This window comes from Musa acuminata, chromosome BXJ1-4 (genome assembly GCF_036884655.1).
Source record: "Musa acuminata AAA Group cultivar baxijiao chromosome BXJ1-4, Cavendish_Baxijiao_AAA, whole genome shotgun sequence".
Classification (NCBI taxonomy): domain Eukaryota; kingdom Viridiplantae; phylum Streptophyta; class Magnoliopsida; order Zingiberales; family Musaceae; genus Musa; species Musa acuminata.
The window spans coordinates 18,131,686-18,151,392 of record NC_088330.1 but is presented as its reverse complement, the minus strand read 5'-3'; the positions used below and the strand labels follow the sequence as shown (position 1 = coordinate 18,151,392).

Below are 19,707 nucleotides of genomic sequence, written 5' to 3'. Positions count from 1 at the left end.
TTTGGGTGCCTCACAAATAGATCTACATTTCTTATCATGTTGCATAGAATTTTTCATGGTTCCTTTAGGAACCCAGATCAATTTGTTTGGACTTATTTTCTTGAATGGACAACAATGTGTCTTGTGTCCAGATTTGCAACAAAAGTTGCACTTGGTTTGGTGTTGAACATGCAAGATGGGGTCTTTTATGAAGGTGGTTGGATTTTGGTGAGGACTTCTCACAAATCCAATTCCACTCCTTTTTGGAACGTGACCCTTGTCTGTAAAGATCATGTTCAATGACTTGCTACCAACCTCGAATTTCTTCAAGGTGTCCTTAAGTAGCAAGTTTTCTTTTTGGAGAGTTTCTAGATCATGGCATTTTATGCATGGGCTTAACTTATCATGATGTTCAGCATTTAACTTATCGAAATTACAAATAAGACTATCATGCTCCTTTTTTAGCAATTTGTATTTACTACTAATAGTCTTACACTCATCAAACAGTTCATGGAAAGCATTTAATAATTCATCGAAGGATAAATCTGCATCTATTGAATTTGTTACCTCATCTTCGATGGCCATTAAGGCGTAATGAGCAACTTGCTCGGTGTTAGACTCCTCTTCCTCAGATGCGCTCGAATCATCCCATGTTGCTTGGAGCGCCTTCTTCTTTGTTGTTATTTTCTTGACTTGGGGACAATCACTCTTGTAGTGTCCCGGCTTTTTGCATTCATAGCAGATTACTTGGTCCTTTTTGGGTTCAAGTTTATTTTTTGCATCATTCTTAAACTTGTTTCTTTTAAAGAACTTTTTAAACTTTCTTGTTAGAAATGCCAAGTCATCATCACAGTCCTCATCACTTGAGTTTTCTCTCAAGTGGCATTCTGAAGTTTTGAGTGCCATATCCTTCCTGTTCTTTGGAAGGATGTCTTCTTGCTCTTCATGAGCTTTACAAGTCATTTCGTAGGTCATTAATGACCCGATTAGTTCTTCAAGAGGGAAATTTCGCAGATCTTTTGCCTCTTGAATAGCGGTGACTTTAGGATCCCAACTCTTAGGAAGGGATCTTAGTATCTTATTAACAAGCTCAAAATCCGAAAAGCTCTTTCCGAGTCCTTTTAGACCGTTGACGACATCCGTGAAACGGGTAAACATGTCGCCAATGGTTTCACTCGGTTTCATCCGAAAAAGTTCGAAAGAATGTAACAGCAAATTGATTTTTGACTCTTTTACTCTACTTGTGCCCTCATGGGTCACTTCGAGCGTGTGCCAAATATCAAACGCAATTTCACAAGTTGAAACACGGTTAAACTCGTTTTTATCAAGTGCACAAAATAAGGCATTCATAGCTTTTGCATTAAGAGCGAAAGCCTTCTTCTCCAAATCATTCCAATCGATCATTGGAAGAGAAGACTTTGAAAAACCATTCTCGACAAGATTCCAAAGATCAATGTCCATAGAAATAAGAAAGATTCTCATTCGGGTCTTCCAATAGGTGTAGTCCGTCCCATTAAACATGGGTGGACGTGTAATGGAATGGCCCTCTTGGTTTCCGGCGTAAGCCATCTCTCTTGGGTTTTAATCCTTTTGAGAGTGAACCGGGCTCTGATACCAATTGTTAGGATCGAGAGCACTAAGAGGAGGGGGGGTGAATTAGTGCAGCGGAAATCTTACAGCGATTTAAAACCAAAAGCTGCGTTTGTTCAATAAAAACTATTATGATGCAAAAACTAATTCTCAATTTGTATCTAAGTACAGTTTGCATCTAAGCGCAGATTGCGTCTAAGCGCAGTTTGCGTCTAAACACAGTTTGCGTCTAAGCGCAGTTTGCGTCTAAGCGCAGTTTGCGTCTAAACGCAGATTGACGTCTAAACGCAGTTTTACGTCTAAACGCAGATTTACGTCTAAACGCAGTTTTACGTCTAAACGCAGTTTTACGTCTAAACTCAGTTTACGTCTAAAACGTCTAAACATAGTTTGGACAGTTTTACGTCTAAACGCAATTTTACGTCTAAACGCAGATTTATGTCTAAACGCAGTTTTACGTCTAAACGCAGATTTACGTCCAAACTCAGTTTACGTCTAAAACGTCTAAACACAGTTTGAGCAGTTTTACGTCTAAATGCAATTTTACGTCTAGATGTAGTTTCAAAGGGAGCTGAACTTTAGAAACTGGTTCGTAAGAGCGCAGAAGACAGTTTTGCAGAATCAAGGCGTAAACGTAAACTGCAATGTAAATATCGTACGAAAACACTGGTTTACGTCTGAAAACAGATTCGGACAGATCAGCACTTAAAGACTTGTTCGTGAAGGCGTAGAAGACAGTTTTGCAGAATTAAAACGTAAGCGTAAACTGTAATGTACGAAAACACCGATTTACGTCTGAATGCAGATTCGGAAAGAACAGCACTTAGAACTTGTTCGTAAAAGCGCAGAGAGCAGTAGTAATGAAGGAGGTTTGCAGTAAAGATAAAGTGCTCAAAAATAAACGCAAACCAGAGATTTAGAGTGGTTCGGTCAGTCTTGACCTACTCCACTTTTGGCTTCCTCCACCGACGAGGTCACCGACGTCAACTAGGGGCCTTCCTTCAATAGGCGAAGGCCAAACTGCCCTTTTACAGTTTCTCTCCTTTTGATAGGCTCAGGAGACAATCTTTACAGACCTTTCTCTCCTCACTTTACAACTGAAAACTTGAAGAACAGAAGGAGGAGACTTAAAGGCTTTACAACACTTTTGAGCTCTTAGAATCACAGAAAAGATCAAGATTTCGGTGTAGGTCTGTATCTTTTCAGTGCTGAATGGGTGGGGAATTTATAGGCCCCAACCCAATTCAAATTTGGAGCTCAAAACAATCAAATCCCGGAATTCTGGGATCAGGCGGTTGCACCTCTTGACTGGAGAGGTTGCACCGCTTGGCAGAGCTCGAAGACCGAGCTCAGGCGGTGCCACCTCTCTGCCAGGGAGGTTGCACCGCCCAGTCTTGCTCGAAGACTGAGCTCAGGCGGTGCCACCTCTCTGTCATGGAGGTTGCACCGCCCAGTCTAGCTCGAAGAATGAGCTCAGGCGGTGCCACCTCTCTGTCAGGGAGGTTGCACCGCCCAGTCTAGCTCGAAGACTGAGCTCAGGCGGTGCCACCTCCCGGCTGGGGAGGTTGCACCGCCCAGTCTCGCTGGAAGGCCTAGCCCAGGCGGTGCCACCTCCTGGCCTGGGCGGTTGCACCTCCTGGTGCAATCAGGGTCCGAATGGTTCATTCCATTCGGCCCAATTTCAGTCTTTCAGGGGCCCAATTGCCCCAAGATTAAGCCAATGGGATCACCTCCCATTTTCCAACTTAATCAACGTGCTAACTACGATTAAATCTAACACAATTTCTGCAGCTTTGCTTCGGTGCGTCAATCGCTCCTTCCGGCGAGTTTCCGGCGAACTTCCGTCGATCATCCGATGAACCCTCGGTGATGCTCCTGCGGACTTCCGGCAAACTCCTGGACTTTGCGACGATCCACTTGGCAAGTTCCGACGAGCTTCGCTTGGCAAGCTTCTGGACTTCTCGGATCTGTTCTCGCAGAACCTCCGACGACCGTCCGAACTTCCGTCGAACTCTCGAACTCCCAACGTGATCATGAACTTGACTCCGGCGCAACTCCTGCTGCTTGTCTATCTTTCATCGTAGTTAATCCTGCACACTTATCTCAACACATAGATTAGACAACAAATGACAATTGACTTCATCATCAAAATCCGAGATTCAACATGAAGTACATTGATGACTCCACTCTTGCTTAGTGCTATATGTTGGGCTCTATGACTCCAGAGTTACAGAGACAACATGAAAAGATGGATGTCAGATCCATTCTCCTACATGTCCGCAAATTGTTTGAGGAACAGGGAAGGACTCAACGATATGAGATATCCAAGAGCCTTTTCCGCGCTAGGATGACTGAGGGGACACCGGTTCAGAACCATGTCCTAAAGTTGATTGAGTGGATAGAGAAACTCACAGGTCTAGGAATGGTCCTAGAGGATAACTTGTGTGTGGACATTGTGCTTCAGTCCCTACCAGATTCCTTTTCACAGTTCATAATGAATTTTAATATGAACAAGCTTGAGGTGACTCTCCCAGAGCTCCTCAATATGTTGAGGGAGGCAGAGAGTACTATTAAGAAAGAGAAGTCAGTTCTCTACACTGGTGAGACCAGAAAGAAAAGGAAAGCAGAAAGGTCCCTTAAGAAGGGAAAGGGCAAGGGCAAACAAGGTAAAGCAAAGGTTGCTAAGAAAGACCCAGCAAAGGACAAAGGTCAATGCTTCCACTGTGGTAAAGATGAGCACTGGAAGAGAAATTGCAAAGAGTACCTTGCAGAAAGGGCGAAACAAAAGCTTGATGAAGCTTCAGGTACATTCATGATCAGTCTCTATTTGTCAGACTCTTATGATAACACATGGGTATTGGATACCGGTAGTGCTTATCATATATGCAATTCGTTGCAGGTTCTGGCAAGGCCTAGGAGACTAGAGAGAGGCGAGATGGACCTCAAGATGGGTAATGGAGCAAAAGTTGCTGTATTAGCTGTTGGCGAGGTCGCCCTACATCTGCCTAGTGAAGCATTTATTGCATTAGATGCATGTTATTTTGTTCCTTCTATTATCAAAAACATTATCTCCATTTCATGTTTAACAGTTAGTGGATATAAATTTGTTTTTGAGAACAATGGTTGTTCGATATTATTAGATGATAAGATCATCATGAAAGGAACATTCCATAATGGTTTATTTATGTTAGACACCACTCCACATATCATGAATGTAAATGTGTCCAAAAGGAAACGATATGAGTTGAACAGTGCATACCTGTGGCATTGTAGGCTAGGTCACATCCATGAAAGTAGGATTCAAAAGTTGCTAAATGATGGATATCTAGATCCATTCGACTATGTGTCTTATGCAACTTGTGAGCCTTGCATTCGTGGAAAATTGACCAACTCTCCATTTAGTGGAACTAGAGAGAGAGCCACTGAGTTGTTGGAACTCATACATAGTGATGTATGTGGATCCATGTCAACTCATGCCATTGGAGGTTACTCCTACTTCATTACATTTACTGATGATTTCTCAAGATATGGATATGTGTACTTAATGTAGTACAAGTCCGAGGCCTTTGAGAAATTCAGAAAGTATAAGAATGAGGTGGAGAACCAGACTGGAAAGAGTATCAAAACTCTTCGATCAGATCGAGGATGTGAGTACTTAAGTACAAAGTTTACTCAGTTCCTCAAGGACCATGGGATATTATCCCAATGGACACCTCCTTACACACCTCAGCTCAATGGTGTCTCTGAAAGGAGAAATCGTACGTTATTAGATATGGTACGGTCCATGATGAGTTTTGCTAACCTACTTCTAGGGATATGCCCTAGAGACCACAGCTTACCTACTGAACAGAGTTCCAACTAAGTCGGTAGTGTCTGCACCATATGAGATATGGAAAGGGAAGAAGCCTGATCTTAAGGTTGTTAAGATTTGGGGCTGCCCTGCCCACGTTAAAAGACACAACCCCGATAAGTTAGAATCAAGGACAGAGCGATGCAAATTTGTGGGACACCCCAAGGAAACTTGTGGGTATTACTTCTATCATCTCGAGGACCAAAAGGTCTTTGTAGCTAAGAGAGCAGTGTTCCTTGAGAAGGAACACATTCTTGGCGTAGATAGTGGGAGAATGATAGAGTTGAGCGAAGTTAGAGAACCAAGCTCAAGCACCACTCTACAGCCCGAGTCTGTTCAGGTACCTAATACACAAGTTTCAACTTTACGCAGGTCTGATAGAGTATCTCATCCTCCTGAGAGATATGTGGGACATATTAGAGGAGAGGATGTAGAGGATATTGATCCTCAGACCTACGAGGAGGCTATTATGAGTATAGACTCCGGGAAGTGGCAAGAAGCCATGAATTCTGAGATGGATTCTATGTACTCCAATAAGGTTTGGAACCTAGTTGATGCGCCCGAAGGTATTGTACCCATCGGTTGCAAATGGATCTTTAAGAAAAAGATCGGAGTAGATGGAAAGGTAGAGACCTATAAAGTAAGGCTAGTGGCTAAAGGGTATCGTCAAAGACAAGGTGTTGACTACGACGAAACTTTCTCACCCGTAGCAATACTAAAATCCATCAGAATTCTATTGGCTATTGCAGCACACTATGATTATGAGATCTGGCAGATGGATGTGAAAACTGCATTCCTCAATGGGAACCTCGAGGAGGAGGTGTATATGATGCAACCTGAAGGATTCGTGTCCAAGAACTGCCCAAATAAAGTGTGTAGGTTGCTTAAATCCATTTATGGACTAAAGCAAGCTTCCCGAAGTTGGAACATAAGATTTGATGAGTCAATCAGATCTTATGACTTCGTTAAGAACGAAGATGAGCCTTGTGTGTACAGGAAGGTAAGTGGGAGCGCTATCACCTTTTTGGTGTTATATGTGGATGACATCCTCATCATTGGGAATGACGTAGGAATGCTATCCACAGTAAAGACTTGGTTATCTAGACACTTCTCCATAAAGGACTTAGGGGAAGCATCCTATATCTTGGGGATTAGAATCTATAGAGATAGATCCAAGAGGATGCTTGGCTTGTCCCAGTCCAAAGGACAAACATGAATATGATACCTTATGCCTCAGCAATAGGGTCTATCATGTATGTCATGCTATGTACTAGGCCTGATATAGCGCATGCTCTGAGTGTCACGAGCAGGTATCAGGCGGATCCAGGCTTGGAGCACTGGAAAGCAGTAAAGTGTATCCTTAAGTACTTGAGAAGGACTAAGGATCTTTTACTAGTATATGGAGGTAATAGCCTTAAGGATAAAGGCTTCACTGACTCAAGTTTTCAGTCTGATGTCGATGATAGCAAGTCGAATTCAGGGTATGTGTACACCTTGAATGGAGGAGCAGTGTGCTGGAAGAGTTCCAAGCAAGATACCACTGCTGACTCGACCATAGAGGCGGAGTACATTGCTGCATTAGATGCAGCAAAGGAGGGAGTCTGGGTGAAGAAGTTCATCACAGATTTAGGAGTCGATACAAATAGCGACAAGTCGACTTCCCTTATTGTGACAACTATGGGGTGATTGCTCAAATAAGGGAACCCGGGTCTCATCAGAAGTGTTCTGAGGAGGTTCCAACTTATCAGAGAGATCGTAACCCGAGGAGATGTAGCAGTGGAAAGAGTTCCATCCGAAGATAACATTGCAGATCCACTAACAAAGCCGTTGTCTCAGATTGTCTTTGAGCGTCACAGGAGTCTGATGGGGATCAGACACATAGGTGATTGGCTTTAGGTCAAGTGGGAGATTGCTAGTCATAGGTGCCCAACAAGCCAATCACGTGAGTGATGGCACGTGTGACTTGATACAGAATCTTTTTGCTTATTATATTTTGGCGTATATCACTTTATAACTATTGCATAAATGCATATATATATTGTGATGTCCTTGGATTTGTGCAATGGGAATCGGATCGTGATGAGATCACGATAATGAGATCGATTCACCTTTAAACACATATCCTAAATAATCCCGGTCATAGGTTACTCGAGAGGGACATCGTGATAACCGGATAGACTGGTGTGCTGTATACCCGTCCATATGATGGATGCAGCTGGTCTCATAGCTGCTCGTGTAGGGACACTAGGGATACAGTACAGGTGCTCATTGGAGAATGAGTTCACTGATTGATCCGCTTACAGAATGCTCGATGGTTGATGATGCCTTATAGTCAGACAACGATTCCGTAGTCCTAGTGGTGCATCTGGTCCTTAGACTTGAGACACCAAGGATGTCCTGTATGAGTGCTCCACTCTTTGATACCAGACTTATAGGTTTGGCTGTCCCCAAATCTAGTACAGCTGGTCATTGGGAGTGGTAGTCGACCTTACGAGGGCTATTGAGTGTCAATAGAGGATCATCCACTCTCGGCGTCATGAGAGGAATATCCTATGTGTTCTTGCTCAGACAAATCCCTGGCCAGGGTCATTCGGGTTGAGAGAGAAAGAGTTCTCCGGGAGAATCCGATTAGAGCAAGACTCGAGTAGAAACCGTATGGGTCTGACAGCACCATGCTCGATATACGGTCTCTGGGATATTAGATGGATGAGGGACTATAGGTACATGGTAACTGAGGACAGACAGGTCCGTACGTCCGTAGTCGATGAGTCAAGTGAATTATTACAGAGATAATAATTCACTCAGTCAGAAGGAGTTCTGACAGGTATGACTCACGGCCAGCTCGATATTGGGCCTAGAGGGTCACACACATATGGTAGGCATTGCGATGAGTAGAGGTTCGGATATGAGATATCCGACGGAGCCCTTGTCTTATTGGATGCAGATCCAATACCCACTAGGGAAGGACCCATTAGGGTTTGACACGGGATCTCTATAAATAGGAGGGATTCACAGCCTCATAGGCTAGAGTCTTTGCTTATCTTTCCTATTCTCCTCTCCCTCTCCACCTCAGAGTAGGCCTGGAGTTTTGAGGAGCGTCGTCGCAACCCTACTGTGTGGATCACCGCTAGAGAGGAGGACGCTTGACCTCCTTTACCCTCTCCTAAGGATCTGCAAGGAAACAGGGATATACGATCTCCCTAGGTAACACAATCTCTATACGCAGTTTTGTGTTTTGGGGATTTTTGCGCACCAATCTTCGCACGACGACGAACATCTTTTTGGGAATCGAGGATTTTTGTTTTCTTGTTCTTCCGCTGCGCATATGATGTCGCCCCCCAATGATTTCCCAACACTTAAGTCTGCCCACTTCATTTTTTTGGCCGCCTTCTCCAAGTAAGCCCGCGCAATATTTGCATTTCGGTGCCATTCTTTTGCAAAGTGATATGCTGACGGACTATTCCCAGTATATCCAATAGCCAAGGTGTGAGGAGTTGACGGTTGTTGTCATGTAATGATCTCGAAGGGGCTCTTGTTGGACACAGAGCTCCGCTGTAAGTTGTAGGAGAATTGGGCTTCACCCAATCTCGTTAGTTGGCACTCATGTTGTGCCGAAGATATCGCTCCAGGAGTGAGTTTATCCTTTCGGTTTGGCCGTTCGTCTAGGGGTGGAGGCTTATGGAGAAGTATAACTTAGACCCTAACAATTTGAATAGCTCAGTCCAGAATCGTCCCAAGAACCGTTTATCTCGATCACTGATGATATTGTGTGTGACTCCTCAATACTTCACCACATTCTTCATCATCAGCTTGGTCGCCTCCTCTACTGAACAGTGTAGGGGTGTAGCAATGAAAGTTGCATACTTTGAAAATTGATCGACCACCACGAGTATCGATCCGAGTCCCCCTACTGCCGATAAGCTTGATATGAAGTCTAAGGAAATGCTCTCTCACGACCTTTCTGGTATGGGTAACGGCTCCAAAAGTCCCACCGGCTTCCGCTGCTCCACCTTGTCTTGTTGGCAAGTGAGGCACGTTCGAACATATTCCTCCACATCAGTCCCTATATTCAGCCAGTAGAAGGCCCTCTACACAAGAGCTAAGGTTCTGTGAATGCCCGGATGTCCAGCCTGAAGGGAATCGTGACACTCTCTTAAGAGCTCATACCTTAAATTGTCAACTCGAGGGACATAAACTCTATTCCCTTTTGTGTAAACGAGTCCCTCTTAGACCCAAAATCGTCGTGCCTTGCCTTCTTTGATGAGTTGCATCAGGGTTACTGCCTGAGGATGATTGTATAGTCCATCCCTGATCCTGGAAAGGAAGTTGGAGTGCAACTGACTTGCTTGGCCTTTGCACTCCAACTGTACGACATTCACTCGCTCCACTTTCCGACTCAATGCATCGGCCACGATATTTACTTTTCCGGGCTTGTACTCCATTGTCATATCAAACTCAGCTAGGAAGTCCTACCATCGTGCTTGCTTTGGGGAGAGTTTCTTCTGAGTTTGAAAATAGCTCAAAGTGATGTTGTCTGTCCTCAAGCACAAATCGCGATCCAAGAAGGTAGTGCCGCCAAACTTGTAGACAGTGGACCACCGCTGTCATCTCCTTCTCGTGCACTAGATACCGCCGCTTGGTCTCGTTGAGCTTGCAGCTCTCGTAGGCCACCGGATGACCCTCCTGCATGAGTACTCCCCCAATAGCGAAATCTGAAGCATCTGTATGGACTTCGAATGCTCCCTATAGTCCGGCAATTTGAGCACCGGTTCTTCCAACACAGCAACCTTCAGATCTAGGAATGCAGCTTCGCATTTGTTTGAGTACCTCCAAGGTTGCTCCTTATTTAGCAACTCCGTCAGTGGAGTTGCACGCTTCGAATACCCCGCTATGAAGCGTCGATAGTAGTTGACGAAACCAAGGAAGGATCTCAACTCTGGCACCTTCTTTGGAGTTCGTCATTCCGCAACAGCTTGCACCTTTGATTGGTCCATCCGAATGGAGCTACCATCGATTCGATGCCCTAAAAACAAGATCTCTATTTGAGCAAAGTAGCACTTCTCCCTCTTCACGAACAAAGTGTTCTCCCTGAGAACCTTGAAAATTGTCCGAAGGTGCTTGACGTGCTCCTCGAGCGTTTGACTGTAGACGACGATATCGTCCAAGTAGACGACCACAAATTTATCCAAATATTCTTTGAATAATTGGTTCATAAGAGTGCAGAACGTGGCCGGAGCGTTGGTTAAATTGAAATGCATCACCAAGAACTCAAACGCTCCATACCTGGTCACGCAGGTAGTCTTCGCTTCATCACCTTCAGTAATGTGCACCTGCCAGTACCCCGACCGGAGGTCGAGTTTGGAGAAATACTTGGCCTTGCCCAATTGGTTGAACAAGTCCGCGATGAGTGGGATTAGATACTTGTTCTTCACCGTCACTTTGTTGAGGGCTCGATAATCGACGTATAGTCGGAGGCTCTTATCTTGTTTCTTTTGGAAGAGAACTGGAGCTCCGAATGGTGCTTTAGAACTGCAGATGAGACCACCGCTTAGCAGTTCATCTAACTACTTTATGAGTTCTGCCAACTCAGGAGGGGGCATGTAGTATGGTGGTCTCGCTGGAGGCTTCACTCCTGGCTCCAGCTCGATATGATGATCCACGCCTCTGCGTGGTGGTAGAGTCTTTGGCAACTCGGGTGGTATAACGTCTGTGAACTCCTTCAGCACGTTAGCCACCACAGCAGGTTCATGAATGACCTTCTCATCGAGTGGCTCTAGCTTCATAGCAGCCATGAATGTTAATTTACCTTTTCGTACCCCTTTCTTTAGTTGTAATACTGATATATGTTGGGGTTCCCTGGTTCCTCTCTGAGAGACATGAACCACATAGGGGTCGTCATCTCCCATCATACATAGGGAGTTTAGGAACGACATTGGCACCAACTTCGTTGCATGCATGAATTCCATTCCAAGAATAACTTGAAAGTCGTCCAGTGGCACCGCCATCATGTTAGTACTCCCGCTCTACGTTCCGATCTTGATGGGACTCCCTTTGCCAACCCGGAGATTCGCTTGGCCCTCGAGTTCACCGCCTTCATTCGACTTGGGTTCTTCTCCAAGATCTCAACCCAAGTCGTTTTGCTTCTCGATCGGCAATAAAGTTATGGGTAGCGCTTGTATCCACCATTGCACGGGTTGTTTGGCCATTGAGCTTAATGTCCACATACATCAGGTTGCTACTCCCTGCTTTCAATGGCTTTGCCTTCATGTGCTCCCCCACTTGACCCCGTAATGCATTTAACAAATGCATTGCTCCCATTCGGGGACCTTGCGACTCGTCATCGTCGCTACTAGATTCTGAACTGCTTGAACTAAGGGCGATGACTTTGCCCTTGTCTGATTTAGGAGGATGGATGGAAGCTGTTAAAGCATTAAGTGCCTGTTTCTGTGGGCACTCTCTCACCATGTACGACCCTCCACACAAGAAGCATCCGCCAGGTTTCGGGGCCTTACCTTTTGAGCTTGGCCCTTTGTGGGAACTCTTCTTCCTCTGTTCGCCTTTGGGTTCCTTTCCTTGAGAATATTTCGGAGGGCAGTTTCCTAAAGATTGTTTTCTTTTTCTCGGGTCCTCCAAGGAAACAAAGTCGGTGAGCCTTTCTACGGCAGCAATTGCCCCGATCACATTGGTGACATTCCTTCGATGGAGTTCTTGTTGAGCCCATGGCTTCAAACCATCGAGGAAGATGAATAGTTTATCCTTCTCTGTCTTGTATGTCCAGCATTAGTGCAGAAAATTGCTTCACGTAGTCTCGAATGGAAGTACTTTGGCGGAGTTGTCTTAGTTTCCTCCTTGCGACGAGCTCGGTGTTCTTAGGTAAAAACTGAGTTCTCAACTCTCGCTTTAAGTCCTCCTATGTGTCCATCCGGCATCGACCTTGTTGGATCTCCTCCCAACGGGTTCGCCACCAAAGTTTTGCATCCCCATTCAAATACATGGTTGTTATCGAAACTTTGGTTTCTTCAGAATCAGGCCTCGTAGCTCGAAAGTATTGTTCCATGTCGAATAGGAAATTCTCGAGCTCTTTAGCATCTCTGGCACCTCCATAATAATGCGGCTTGGGTGCTATCAAGTTTTGTGCCGGTGCAACGCGGGTGTTTCTTCCTCCCGCATTTAGTGCCCTTCTGAGCATGGTCACCCTGGAAGTGAGTTCCTCCATAACTTCATGCAGATATTGCACGGAGTCTTTGGTGTCGTTTGACAGTCGATCGACTAGGGCCTCAACCTTGTCGATCCGAGATTTAGCTTCTTCTTGCAAGCTCTCTACCCCGAGAAGCCTTCGTTGGCCATGGTAGAGTTCCTCCAAGCTCGCTTCAAGAACATCCAAGCGGGTTTCCGTCGCTGCGAGTCTCTCCTTGTGACTCTTTTTTTCGATTGGCGCTCCGGATTGCGCCTCCTCCGCTCGCGGAGAGTAGCCAACTTCTCGCTCATCATGTTCGTTGTCGCGCTCCTCCTGAGCGGCTCCAATAGCATGAGAGCGAGTATGCACTTGCAACCCACTTGCGGCTGCTTGGGGCAAGAGTTCGGCTTGCCCCGTCTTGCTTGATTTGCCATGATGCTTTGCCATGGCGAAATTATGAAGTTCCTTCGTTGCTTGCACGATGCTTTGCCCGCTTTGATACCACAATGTCACGGATTTAGCTGGAATTGCCTAAGTCGTGAGGCACCCTTGCGGCAAAGACGCAAACTTAGCTTGCGTTGCGTAAGTTGTGAAGCACCCTTGCACCAACTTCTCGGACTTAGCTGGGATTGCCTAAGTCTTGATGCGCCCTTGCGATATGCGTCCGTAAAGGTCAGCTAATTTGCAACCTCACTCAGGTCCCGAAGGACCTGTAAAAGAGAAAGTTGATTAGTTCGAAGGGGGAAGTCTCGACGTCTCGCGAAGGGGAAAGCTTTACAAGCAATTCAGCGAGTACTTTGCGTGCAAGAGAGAAAACAGAGAAAGGAGGAAAACAAGGACTTTAGAGGGCTGAACAAATAGCTGCAACTCTACAAATAGCTGCTCACCTGGTGATGGGCGCAAAGGCAAGTTCCCATCAAGAAAACGTGCGAACTTGTGAAGATTGTTCAGCGCTCGACACTATGCCGAAGCCCTATCCCCCATGGTGTCACCCGGGTGGTTCCAGGGTGCTGAGATGGCTGACGTTTCGCGTGCATCAGCGGGCTACAGAAAACAGCCCGTGGCACGCGAAAACGGAGCCATTTTGGGCTGTTTTGCTCGGTGCGGTGAGCGGTCGCACTGTAGCGCTGTAACCTGTTTGAGCTTGCATTTTTACAAACAAAAGAATACAAAACCAATGTGAAACATGCTGCCAAGCATCTGTACATGTAAACAAAAGCGACGAACGGTTCGTTGAACGAAGTTGTTGCGGGTGCGCGCCGATCGTTCGTGATAGAACAGGTGAAATCACCCGGTATGATTATATTACAGGGCTTTACTGGCCAAAATCAAACCATCTGGTAGTCTTATTATTTTTTGACAGCTTTGGAAACTGTCTTTTTGCTTTCCTCCCATGATCCTCTTTCTCTATTTCTCTCTCTCACTTATCTCTCTCCTCTCCTCCGCCTCTTCCTTCTTATCATTGTTTTTGACCTGTTTGAGAACTTTTAACTATTGTTCTTTTTTTGTTTTTTCTTTCCTCCCACACACTTCTCTCCTCAATTTCTCTCTTTATGTATCACTCCCCTCCTCTTCCTTAGTTTATCACAGTTGCAGCCTGCTATGTTGTCACCACCATCTCTTCTTATAAGAGCCATCACCTCCTCTGCATGCCTCCTCTGCTTCTCCTCTTCCATAGCTTCTTCAAATTCTCTTGGTCCGAACACTACCAACACATAACAAGTGGCGATACATCAGTCTGTAGCAGAATCATACCAGTCCGATTGTCAATAAGTATTGACATCAGACTAAAATCTTAGACCCTGGTTATAAGTGAGTATAATATATTTTTCAATAGAATTGTTGTTTGTATTACATTATCTCTAGGTTCCATATGTGTGCCAGCTTACAGACATAAAAATTTGTTGATTCTATAAGTTGGACTTGTTCATTATGCTTTTCTCTATATTTTTATTTATTTATTGTGTCCTCTATGTTATTGTTGAGATTGCATATTTTGGCTCCTCAGAGTTGTAGCATGTTTTCTGAACTCAGGTCTGCATAGATCCTAGCTTCAAGGCATCAAGGTTGTCTTTGGTAGACAGGGGCTTTATATTTGCAATAGCTCACATTCGCGGTGGTGGTGAAATGGGGAGACTGTGGTATGAAAATGGGAAGTTACTGAAGAAGAAAAACACTTTCACTGATTTCATTGCTTGTGCAGAATACTTAATAGAAAATAAATATTGTTCAAAAGAAAAACTTTGCATTAATGGGAGGAGTGCAGGGGGATTGTTGATTGGTTCTGTCCTGAACATGCGGCCTGATTTATTCAAGGTAGCTGTGGCTGGAGTTCCATTTGTTGACGTTGTGACTACTATGCTTGATCCAAGTATCCCACTGACTACTTCTGAGTGGGAGGTACTTTGTTTCTACCTTTAATATTATTTGTTGTCTTGCTATTTTGGCTGCTAAATAGAAAGTTGACTTGTGAGCAAGTTGCTGCATTTACAAATAAAATGCTATTCTTATTCTCCCAGACATGCTTTAAACTTGCTTTTTCACTTAAGTAATCATAATTTCTCTTTTTGTTTCTTTAAGTTAACTCTTCTTTAATTGAGCTACTTCTTTGGAGTTGCTAGAACAAAGTGTGTATGTATTTTGTTAAACTTATACAACCTTTTTTACAATAGGTGTCTCATGAACATGTTTCATGCTTCCTGATATTAAATGGTAGTCTTAGGGCTGTGGTTGTTCCCATCAATTGAACTTTGACTATTTTTGGTGCTGGTTTAGGAATGGGGTGATCCAAGGAAGGAGGAATTCTATTTCTATATGAAATCATATTCTCCAGTTGATAATGTGAGTGCTGATTTCCCTAATTGTTTCATTTATTCGCAGAATATCTTGGTTTATTATATCACATTTTTCATTTTTCTATTTGCTCTTTGTTTGCTGTCCCATGACATACGTTATCTTAGAGTTGTTTCCTTGCCATTTTCAATGCCCAAATGCTGTCATTGTACCATAGCTGCACCTTTTGTTTCTCTCTCCTCTTTCCTTTTGTGAATTTTGGATATATAAAACTAGATATTGTAGTGTATATTTTGGAAGACATATTAGCATTAATAGAAATGCTGCAACTCAGTCCCAAAATAGATGCACGAGTTATGATCATGGTGCCCATCCAGAAGCGCACTGTCCCTTTCAGTCCAAGATTGAGAAATAAAGGCAAAATTCATGTCTGAGGTAGTAGGATAAGAAAAAGTGAATAAATACGCATGAATGGAGCATGCAACAGATCTATTTTGAAAGAAAATATGTTGCAGATCACTAGACCAATTGAACTATAAACCCAAAAGAAATTAAAAGATAAAAACTGAAACTGCAACCATTAAAGCAAGATTGTAACCAACAACTATGCAAGCACAACCATAGTTCCTCCTGTTATTGGCCAAGCAACCATAATGAGCAGCAACTGCTACGCAACACAAAGTGCCGAACTTTCAATAGCTGTTGGCTAGGCAAGCAGCAGTATATGCTGGCCAGCAGCCAATAGCTGTTGCGTCTTAAGTTTTTTCTGACTCTGCAGCTGCCATCCTGCTAATGATGGCCTTTGTTCATTTATGATGTTACTAACAGTATATATACATCTTAATTGTAAGTCAGCTATGCTTAGTGACTACTATTATGTATTCTTATTAGAGAACTATATTTTGTTACGTGTATTAATGATGCAATTTGTGTTGGTTGCTGTTTCTTATTGTTTTTAAGTGTGCTAATGTTATATTTGGTTCATTTGCAGATAAAAGCACAGCATTATCCTGACATTCTTGTTACTGCTGGTTTGAATGGTAAAGTGGAACCCTAGATTGCTTATATTATCTTGCCTCCTTTCATGTTCTCTAAGCATGTTTACTGTTATAGATCCACGGGTGTTGTACTCGGAACCAGCTAAGTTTGTTGCCAAGTTGAGAGAACTGAAGACTGATGACAATATTCTCCTGTTTAAGTGTGAACTTGGTGCTGGCCACTTCTCAAAATCTGGAAGGTAATTGCTTCGTGGTGCTATTTTTGAGTACTGCACACTTGTTCCTTAGTTCTCTGTTTTTATTCTTGAGTAGTCTTTACATTTAGTATCTTCTTTTGCCATTCTCTCACTCTTTTAAAAAATTAGCCAATTAGTGTGGAAGATTTTTGGATTCATCAGAGGTTATCATGTGTGATCCTGATCACAATTTCATCTAATAATTCCATCAAAGCTCTTTGAAGCTTCAGTTCTTATTCAGGATCGACAGGGAAATATAGTGTAATCATTTTGTTCTGGAGTTTCCACTTGTCAAAAAGAATTCTAGATGTGATTAGATAAAATGAGGAAAAAAATGGATGAGAGTCAATATGAATGGTTCTGATAAGAGAAGCCAAAAATTGAGGAGTAAATATTATATGAATTACATAAATTAAGGTATATCTATCAGCGAGGAGCCTTGCAGCCTGTATATTGTTTATTCATTTGGTTCTTATAATATTGAATGAGCTTTTAAGGCCTGTTTGGATAAATATGTTCTCATAAAGGCAAACATATTCTATCCCTTCAAGTTCAATCATGAGGTTATGATCATCTACATTATTGTGTCACCCATTGGGAAGTCGGGCATTATTGTCATATATAATGATTTTATATATTAGGTACTTAGTTTTGCAGCCCAAGAGAGAGAGAGAGAGAGAGAGAGAGAGAGAGAGAGAGAGAGGAGGGGGGGGGGGGGGGGGGAGGGGAATAGTTCGCTTCATGGTACTTAGTTTTGATGTGTGAATGGTCTGTTGCTTGATGCATGAGTAGTGTAAAGGGAATGAGTCATCTGGACTTCCTTTCATATTATAAATTGTCCATATGATGGAAAGTCAAAGTGGAATTGGATTTGACTATCGTTGACTTTCCATCAGTCTACAGCACTCTCAGGGTAGGCAATGGCAAGTGATGCAAGTCCCTTCAGTAGACTAATCTTTTGTTCTCGATTCTATTTCCAGTAGTAATCCTCTTAGTTGATTGCCTTCCTGTATTTATTTTTGTAACTGATGTGCCTATGTTTTCTAATTTATCATAACTTCTATAACACTGCTTTTACTACTAACTGGATGCAGATTTGAGAAACTAGAGGAGGATGCTTTCACCTATGCTTTCATCCTCAAGGCATTGAACATGATTCCACTTACAACGTCTTGATCAACCATGAAAATAGCTTGGTAAATACCTAATTAACATACAACATTGTTTTTTTTATTTATATTACTATTGTTTTGATGTGTCATTTGAGTAGCAGTTGGCTCGATCCCAGATTTTGGACGTGTATTTCAGAATTGAAAATTTGGAAAAACTAGCATGCATTGATTGAATCAATAAGTTGGATCCAGAGTGCTAACTTTTTTCTTTATAAGGTTGGGTGATGTTAAACTTGGATGGATGGTGCTATAATTTTCTTATAGAATTTGCGATGGTAACTTCAACAACCTTCACAATAATGTGAGGGTAAGAAATCCTATCCTGATAATTTTATTTTATGGAATTTTTTGAGACAGCTAAGTTGAGAAACATGCTCCTTTATGTGCTCCATGTTGACTCACCTGATATGATGGTCGGGTCCATAGCAGGCGAAAAAAATTGAGCAGTGAATGACTCTCTGAAGTAGTTGTTAGGACTCTAGCTAGGAGAGTCCTAATTGAGAGGGACATTCATATAAAACTGTTAGGACTTTAGCTAGGAGAGTCCTAATTGAGAGGGACATTCTGTTAGGACTCTAGCTAGGAGAGTCCTAATTGAGAGGGACATTCTGTTAGGACTCTAGTTAGGAGAGTCCTAATTGAGAGGGACATTCATGTAGGAGGTTTTTTCTTAGAGAAGAATTAGGAGTTGTAAGGGAATAGGAGTCTTGATTAGGAGTCCTATTAGGAGTTGGTTAGAAGTAAGAGTCTTAAGTAGGAGTCCTATTAGGAGTTACGGTTTAGAAGCCCTATAAATAGCCATGTATTCCTTCTCTTTTGATAAGCAATAGATAAATCTTTTCTGCAACCTTTGAGCAGCAACTTGGAGGGAGGAACCCCTATAGAGTTCCAAGGAGGCCGATCCCCTAAAGAGATCAACCCCAAGTTTAGAATCTGCAAGGGTTCTAACACCTGGTATCAGAGCAGCGTTCTTGGAGTCTCGCTGCCCTTCCACAGCCATCCATTAACCCTCCACAACCGTCCAAAGCAATTCCCACAATTGCTTAAAAGATCATCGCCGAATTCCGCCATCATCTCCACCACCACGGATCATCCTTTGATCTCCCTGTGAATTGCAATAGGTTCTGGTTTTCTACCTTACTGCTGCTGCAATTTAGTTATCTTTATTTAAAAATCCTAAAAAAATTATTCCTATATTGCTGCATAAACTTTTCGTCATAAAGTTTTCATCTCTACGATGAAAGATACATTGCAGAATTCCAACCGTATAGCACTATCTGTTTGATCTTGCTACTATGTTTTTTCTATCCAAATCTCCACGAAATTTTATGACATCTTTGACACTTCCTAACAGCAGATTTCCCTTTGGTTTTTTCAAAAAATTCTCAATATAAACCATTGATATTTTACATCTAATCTGCTATACTTGAAAATCTGCACCGTAAAATTTCAACCGCATAGCACTGATTGTTTGATCTTGATACTACGTTGTTTCTATCCAAATCTCTACGAAATTTTTATGATAGCTTTGACACTTCCTAATAGTGGATTTCCCTTTGGTTTCATCAAAAAATTCTCAATATAAACTTCTGATCTTTTACGTCCAATCTGCTATACTTAAAAATCTATGCTACAGAAAATTTCAGCCGCATATTGTTGCCTTAACCCATCTATTTGCAATCTTTTTTGAATGAAATTTCTTATACACACTATAGATCATCTTGGCTTCCATATAAGATTGATCTATTGAGGAATTCATCTCTAAAACCGATTTTTGTGTTGCTATAAATTTTCATCGTAAACTGCTGAAATTTTTCGACGAGAATTCTGCTATCGCAACTTGCACCAATTTCCTTGCTGTTATACTGCCGAAATTTTCTTGATTAAATTAGTCATCCTTGCTGTCATATAA

General features: G+C 42.9%; 1 pseudogene; it reads left to right on the top strand.

Moving 5' to 3' along the window:
• The window catches only part of LOC135672092 (uncharacterized), a 38,338-nt pseudogene extending 20,343 nt beyond the window's left edge, over positions 1-17,995 (top strand).
• Positions 17,996-19,707: the final 1,712 nt, after the last annotated feature.